The sequence below is a fragment of the Chlorocebus sabaeus genome, chromosome 7 (assembly GCF_047675955.1).
Source record: "Chlorocebus sabaeus isolate Y175 chromosome 7, mChlSab1.0.hap1, whole genome shotgun sequence".
NCBI classification, from domain to species: Eukaryota; Metazoa; Chordata; class Mammalia; order Primates; family Cercopithecidae; genus Chlorocebus; species Chlorocebus sabaeus.
Window position 1 is genome coordinate 63,571,217 of NC_132910.1, and position 8,126 is coordinate 63,579,342.

Consider the following 8,126-nt stretch of genomic DNA (forward strand, 5'->3'; position numbering starts at 1 on the left):
TTCAATGTTTCTGAGTCACTCATCAAAGTTTGAAGAGTGCGGATGAAACAAGCTGAAAAGGTTAAACCCCTGAAGGCTTATTACTTTTACTTATTAATGAGAAATACATAAGTGAATTTGTGACTTTCAGGCTGTTTGAAATAGCTTTATTACAGAGCCATAATTTGTGTGTGTGAGTGGGTGCGTGTGCATGTTGGTATGCACCAAAGTTTTATGTGTTCATTTCTTGCATTTGAAGTACTCTTTGATGACATCCTTGGCCTGACACTCCTTGCCAGCGTCCTTAACTTCTACACAACTGCCACTAACCACTTTACAGGACTTCCCCTCTCTGTCACTTTCAGAGGCCTACTTATTCCTCCAGTTTCTTGTCATCAACCTTAAGTCGGTTGATTTGGTGTTTAGCACAAAAGGCCTCCACCAACTTGACATACACAGGCTCATCAGAGTTGGATGCAAGCACACAAAGATGGGCTTGGCACTTGTCTAAGGCTTTGGCAGCTTCGCGAATTCCACGTGCTAGGCCATCATGGATGAGGGCAGTCTTCAGCGCCTCTTGTAAAGCAGTATTAACATCCATTAAACCTCCAGCAGTAATGCCTTCCTCGGCCATGGCAGTGGCTTACTGTGAAGCTGAATCTTGAATGTACCCAAGCCTCCACTTCCATGCAACTAGGTGTTGGCAGGGTAAGGAATGGCATAATTTACATATCTTTAAATTTGTTCAACATAAGTGTACAATGATTTCTTGTAAATTTATGGAGTTGTGTAGCAACCACTGTTCACTTAAAAATATTTTCATCACTCCAAAAAAGTCCCTGGTGCCTATTTGCAATCACTTACATTCCTACTCTCAGGTCCAGGCAACAATTGATTTTTTTTTTTTTTTTTTTTTTTTGGTCACTATAAGATTTGCCTTTTTCTTAAGGTTTCTTATAAATGAAATTATACAAGACAGTCTTCTGTGTCTGGCTTCTTTCACTTAACATAATGTTTTAGGGTTCTTCCATGTTGTATCATGTATCAATAGCCATTCCTTTTTATTGCTGAATAGTATTCCACTGCGTAGATAATATATCACTTTTTATGTATCCACTCATTAGTTTATGAACATCTGGATTGTTTCCATCTGGCTATTACACATAATGCTGTTATGAACATTCATGTGCAAATTTTGTGTGGGTACATGTTTCCAACTCTCTTGGGTATATATCTAGGAGTGGAATTTCTAGATTAAAGATTCTATATTTACCTTTTTGAGGAACTGCCAAACTGTTTTCCATAGCAGTTGCACTGTTTTTGCATTCCTAACCAGCAATGTATGAGATTTCTAATTTCTACACACATCTTAGCAAAAACCTGATATTGTCAGTCTTTTTAACTGTAGCCATTTTAGTAGGTATGTAATAATAGCATGTAGTTTTATTTTGCATTTCCCTAATGATTAATGGTGTTAAGCTTTTCTTCATGAGATTATTAGCCATTTTGTATTTTCTTTGTTAAATGTTTATTCAGATTGGGTGTGGTGGTCCATGCCTGTAATCCCAGCACTTTGGGAGGCCAAGGTGGGTGGATCACCTGAGCTCAGGAATTTCAGATCAGCCTGGCTAACATAGTGAAACCTCATCTCTACTAAAAAATACAAAAATTAGCCAGGTGTGGTGGCACATGCCTATAATCCCAGCTACTCTGGAGGCTGAGGCAGGAGAATCGCTTGAACCTAGGAGGCAGAGGTTGCTGTGAGCTGAGATTGTGCCACCACACTCCAGACTGGGCAACAGAGTAAGACTCTGTCTCAAAAAAAAAAAAGTCTATACATACCTTTTGCTTATATATATATATATGTTTTGTTTTGTTTTTGGTTTTTTTGGGTTTTTTTTAGAGAGATGAGGTCTCGCTATGTTACCCAGGCTGATCTGAAACTCCTGGGCCCAAGCAATTCTCCCACCCTAGCCTCCCAAAGTGCTGGGATTACAAGCATGAGCCACCACACCCAGCTCTTTTCCCTATTTTTTAGTTGGATAGTTTGTCTTCCATTTATTGAGTTATAAGTATCCCTTATGTAGTCTGGATGGAAATAGTTTACCAGATGTATTACTTGCAAATATGTTCTTCCAATTTGTGGCTTGTCTTTTTATTTTTTAAAACTCTCAGGTTTTGAAATCAGAAAAAAAATATATAATGGACTCAATATTATTTGAAAAATTGTACTTAATCTCCTAATAATTTTATGCTTTTAAATCTTTAAACACAATACAGACAGAAAATGGGAACTGGAATTACAATTTACTTCCTAGAGGATGAACTATAACACAGGAAAAGCCTTTTATTATAATACGTTTTGACATGAGATTAGTGGTTTACAGCTAATTGGCTGAGGGAGAAAAGTCCTGATTTGTAGCATTTCCAATTTCCATGGTATAAATACTCCCCCAGGGACAATTTTAAGGCACTAATGGTTTAAAACCAACTCAAAAACTTTCTGAACATTTAGCTATTGACCCTAGAGAGCCAGAAAGAACCAGCTTTAGCATACTACTAAAAATCCATGATTGAACTGGTAGTAAAAAGTCTTAAAGAGAAATGAAAGAAGAAGGAAGGGAAGGGAAGGGAAGGGAAGGGAAGGGAAGGGAAGGGAATGGGGAAGGGGGAAGGGAAGAGGGAAGGGAAGGGAAGGGAAGGGAAAGGAAAGGAGAAGGAAGGGGGAGACAAGAGGAGGGGAGGGGAGAGGAAGGGAGAGGAGAGGAGAGGAGAGGAGAGGAGAGGAGAGAAGAGAAGAGAAGAGAAGAGAAGAGAAGAGAAGAGAAGAGAAGAGAAGAGAAGAGAAGAGAAGAGAAGAGAACACCTGCTTTGGAGGAATTTGCAGATTACCAAGAAAGATATCACTGATCCTTTACATGAAAATGAAATGAAAATTAGTTTTTAAAAAACCAAGTCAACAGATTATAAAAACACATAAATAAGCTCTACAAAGGATGAAAATGAAAGTAAAATCATTCTCTGGAGCAAAAAATGGAGACTATTTTATAACTGTGGTATCACTATCACTAATCTAGAAAACCCACTGAACGGACTGTGGTAACTATGAGGAGTTCATTCCATGTTGTTTGTGTGGTGCTGACTCTTCCCATTCACTTCTGGCAGCTAACACACAACTCTGGGCTATCCCCCTTAAACCTAGCATTGGTTCAGGAAAGAGCACATGGACCAGCCCCTCCAAAGCCCTCCCTGGAGCTTTTCCTGGAAGAAACAAGAGATCAGTAGGCATTAAGATTAGGTAGGCCTTGAGTTGCAGTCTGCTCAAGTGATGACTCACTCTTCCCCCACTATTTAGCAGCTGTGAGGTTTGGGAGGTATATTAGTCTGTTTTTACGCTGCTGACAAAGACATACCTGAGACTTGGCAATTTACAAAAAAGACGTGTAATGGACATACAGTTCCACATGGCTGGGGAAGCCTCACAATCACAGCAGAAGGCAAGGAGGAGCAAGTCACGTCTTACATGGATGGCAGCAGGCAAAAAAGAGCTTGTGTAGGGAAACTCCCGTTTTTAAAACCATCAGATCTTGTGAGATTCATTCACTATCACAAGAACAGCGCAGGAAAGACCTGCCCCCATAATTCAATCACCTCACACTGGGTACGTCCTGTGACATGTGGGAATTGTGGGAATTACAATTCAAGATGAGATTTGGGTGAGGACACAGCCAAACATATCATGAGGCATTAAAAAACAATTATACTATCTCCTTCTACAGTGCAAGGCACTCCCCCTAGCTACAGTGATTGGTCCAGAAGTAAGCTAATCAAGGCAAACCACAAGCCTTTCAATCAACCCTTCAGGAGCTACATGCTCTCTTCCCCAGGAAATGACCCCCTGGCCTAGCCTGAGAATAAACATAACACATGCGGGATGGCAAGGCCCACAGAATCCCAGAGAAAGATTGATGAGGCCACTCTTGAAGATGGTTGTACATCTTTACTTTTTAGTTGTGCAAACAAATAAATCTCTTTTGTTTAGCCAGTTTAAATTCCATTTTATACTGCAACAAAAGCATTCTATTGGGTTCAACATCTTTCTACCTTTGTTTTTTTGGTTGTTGTTAACTTTTCTGTCATTTGATAGTGCCAAAATTTTGTAATTTTGTGCTCTTGGACTTCAACTGTTCACGCATCTTTCTTTTTTTTTTTTTTTTTTTTTTTTTTTGGCAGTAGGGGTGCGGTGATGGAGTCTTGCTCTGTCATCCAGGCTGGAGTGCAGTGGTGCAATCTAGGCTCACTTCAACCTCCACCTCCCAGATTCAAGCAATTCTCCCACCTCAGCCTCCTGAGTAGCTGGGATTACAGGCATGCACCACCAGGCCCCACTAATTTTTGTATTTTTAGTAGAGACAGGGTTTCACTGTGTCGGCCAGGATGCTCTCAAACTCCTGACCTCAAGTGATCTACCTGCCTCAGCCTCCCAAAGTGTTGAGATTACAGGCATGTCACTTGTCTTCTGATCTTTAAAGTCATCCAGCATATCTGTGAAAGCAAGCATGGAAGGACATGGATGAGAACACGTTGCTATTGATCCACAGTCATCTGTCCTTTCTTCACCAACAATCTCTTTTCATGCAGGCCTGCTCGACCCAGTTTTGGACTAACTTTACTCCAACCTTGCCCACTAGCAGAACATTGTATCTATCAATTACCCCTGATTCCTTATGGAGAACTATGGCACCCTTTGCAAAGAACACCCTGTCTTGAAGCCCAACCCAGGCTCCTGGGACTTGTCCAGACTGAGGTCTTAGCACATACCTATTAAGAGAAAGAATCAAATAGCTGCAACATGACTTTCTACTGATTCTTCTGGCTTTTGTGACCATTCCATTTCAATTCTTTTCAAAAGTTCTATTGGCAATATCTGCTTCTTAAACATTAGCAATTCCCCAGGTTTAAGTGCCACATAGTAATTCCAGTTTTAATTAAATCCACAGAAATTGAGTGTTCTGTCCAAAATCAGTCTTGGAATTCAACTTTCTGAAGTCCAGGAGAGGATTCAGTTAATTTCTACATCTGGTAGAACAATCTTTAATAGCCTTAATTGGATAAACATCTTGGAAAAGTTTATATTTAATTCTGGGGGTGATGTTTTTCTTTTTCTTTTTTTTGTAAAGACAGGGTCTTGCTATGTTACTCAGACCAGTCTTGAACTCCTGAGCTCAAGCCATCCTCCCACTTCAGCCTCTCAAAGTTCTAAGCTTATAGACATGAGCCCCCACCGTGCTCAGCCTGGATGTGATGTTTTTAGGCAGAATGTCAATATAGAAATACCTACTGAGGCCGGGCGCGGTGGCTCAAGCCTGTAATCCCAGCACTTTGGGAGGCCGAGACGGGCGGATCATGAGGTCAGGAGATCGAGACCATCCTGGCTAACACAGTGAAACCCCGTCTCTACTAAAAACAAAAAATACAAAAAACTAGCCGGGCGAGGTGGCGGGCACCTGTAGTCCCAGCTACTCGGGAGGCTGAGGCAGGAGAATGGCGTAAACCTGGGAGGCGGAACTTGCAGTGAGCTGAGATCCGGCCACTGCACTCCAACCTGGGCGACAGAGCGAGACTCCGTCTCAAAAAAAAAAAAAAAAAAAAAGAAATACCTTCTGAATGAAGAATCCAAAAGGCTTTATTAGGTGGGGAAAGTAAAGGGACTAAGAATGTTCTCTCTTGAGAAGAAAATTCTTAGGAGAGAGCTGACAGCTGTCTCACATATCTAAGTGTCTGGACTATATAAAAGAAACTGGATTTAGGCCAGGTGCAGTGGCTCACGCCTGTAATCCCAGCACTTTGAGAGGCCAAGGCGGGTGGATCACCTGAGATCAGAAGTTCAAGACCAGCCTGGCCAACATGGTGAAGCCCCACTACTAAAAATACAAACACTAGGGTGTAGTGGTGGGCACCTGTAATCCCTGAGGCAGGAGAATTGCTTGAACCTGGGAGGTGGAGGTTGCAGTGAGCCAAGATTGTGCCATTGAACTCCAGCTTGGGTAACAAAGCGAGGCTGTCTCCAAAAAAAAAGAAAGAAAGAAACTAGATTTATTTCATGCTCCTCATGAGGAGGATTGGGAACAAGGATCGAAAGGAGCAATTAACTCAATTTGGATTAAATGTATAATAAATGAGATTTTTCTTCCTTCTTCTTCTTTTTGTTTTGTTTTGTTTTGTTTTCAGACAGATTCTCACTCTCTTGCCCAGACTGGAGTGCAGGGGCATGATCATGGTCCACAGCAGCCTCAGCCTCCTGAGCTCAAGCAGCCTTCCCAGCTCAGCTTCCTTAAGAGCTGGGTACACAAGTACACATAACCATGACCAGATTATTTATTTATTTATTTTTTTATTTTTTATTTTTTGTAGAGCTGGAGTCTTGCTGTGTTGCCTAGGCTGGTCTTGAACTCCTGTGCTCAAGGGATCCTCCCACCTCAGCTTCCCAAAGTGCTGGGATTACAAGCAAGAGCCACTATGCCTGGCCTTGAGATTTTTCAATAATTTGAATTGTTCCCAAAGGTAACAGATTGATTTGTGAGGTGGTGAACTCCCATCTGTAAAAAGTGTTAAGCAGCATTTAGATGCCAACCTATCAGGGTTGCTAGAGATACACACTCCCAACTGGAAGTGGCTTTTAAGATCCCAGATATTTTTTAAATTCTAGAATGTGTCTCAAATGAAATGCAATTTGTAAAATCTTAACTGGCGCTTCTCAAACTTTAGTGTGCATAAAATCACCTAGAAAACTGGTTAAAACACACATTCAGGGCCCCACCCCTCAGAGATTCTGATTCATTAAGTCTGAGGTAAGCCCCAAAATTTGCTTTTCTAATAAACTCACAAATAATGCTGATTCTGTTGGTCCAGGAACCATGCTTTGAATAGCCCTACAAATCACTAGTTTTTATTTGATATTTTTAAAAAGACTTGGCAGGCAAAAAGAAATGAAAAGTAATGTGTACTTGGTGTTCAAATAGGAAATAAAACAGTGTAATGGCGTACTTCAAAGGAAAAAAAATCTTCCGAAATATAGGCCACATCTACCAAACAGTATGCAAACATTTGGAGAGGAAATTAAATGGTACATATGGCTATGGGTGTTCATTTCTAACTAAACTAAACAGTCCATCAAAGCCTTTCTTTCAGATATTTCATTAAGTTATTCTGAGGAGATGTCATTTAAGTATTTCTTGTTTGGGGGTCAGGGACCCACTTAGGTTCAGGTATCTCTTCTGCTCATCTCTAAATCCTTGTTTAGCAACTCCACCCAGACCATTAGCAAAATCCAGGGTAAGCTTGTCAGTTAGGAGTAAAGGAGAGCTATTTGGGACAAATAGTATAATTCAGTTTGTAAATGTCTTTACCCTTGAAGTGGAGATCTGAGCAATCATCTTAAAACGATAAGCTCCCTAATGGTAAGTTCAAAGGAAATCCTTATCCATACTTCAAGGCTCATCTTAAATTGCACTCCCTCATTAAGTCTTTCCTGATTCCATCAATAGACTGTGAGCTCCAAATCCTTATCTCACTGGCAGATCTCTTAAGATATAACCAACTAATTCCGAACTGTAATGTTATTTGTTGTATCAGTGTGGATTCAATCACACAGTGGGTTACATAGAAGAAGTATAATACAAAGAATTATTAAACTCTGATAAATGAATATACACAAACAAAGAGAGTAAAAGAAAACTATAAGGTACCCTAGGGCTGAAGGAGAGTAATCAAGGAAGAACAAAGTTGTAAGGGGGCCCCCCTCCCCAGACCTGGGGTACAGACCTCATTGGAGAAGGTGTAGTTCAGCCTGATAACAGAAACAGAAAAGTTCACTGGTTTGCATTAGCCAGAGCTGGTCTGGAGTCACTAGGAGAGCAGGAAGCATCTCTCCAGAGTGCAGCCAGAGCTTAGCAGATTAGAAGCCAGATGCGTAGTTATGCACAGGTGGTGGGAATCCAGGCAGCATGCAAGCCACACAGTAATGTCTCAGTGGAAAACTCCCAGTCTGTTGACAATCTACATGCAGGTTTGCACAGGGAATTGAGGCAGTCATGTGGGCAGGAAGACTCTGGGACACCAGTTTCCATGCCAAGGGGTCCATGGGA

At 41.1% G+C, this 8,126-nt stretch overlaps 1 pseudogene; it reads right to left on the bottom strand.

Annotated features, from left to right (window-relative positions):
- Positions 1-219: 219 nt before the first annotated feature.
- On the bottom strand, positions 220-613 carry LOC119620348 (small ribosomal subunit protein eS12 pseudogene; annotated as a pseudogene).
- Positions 614-8,126: the final 7,513 nt, after the last annotated feature.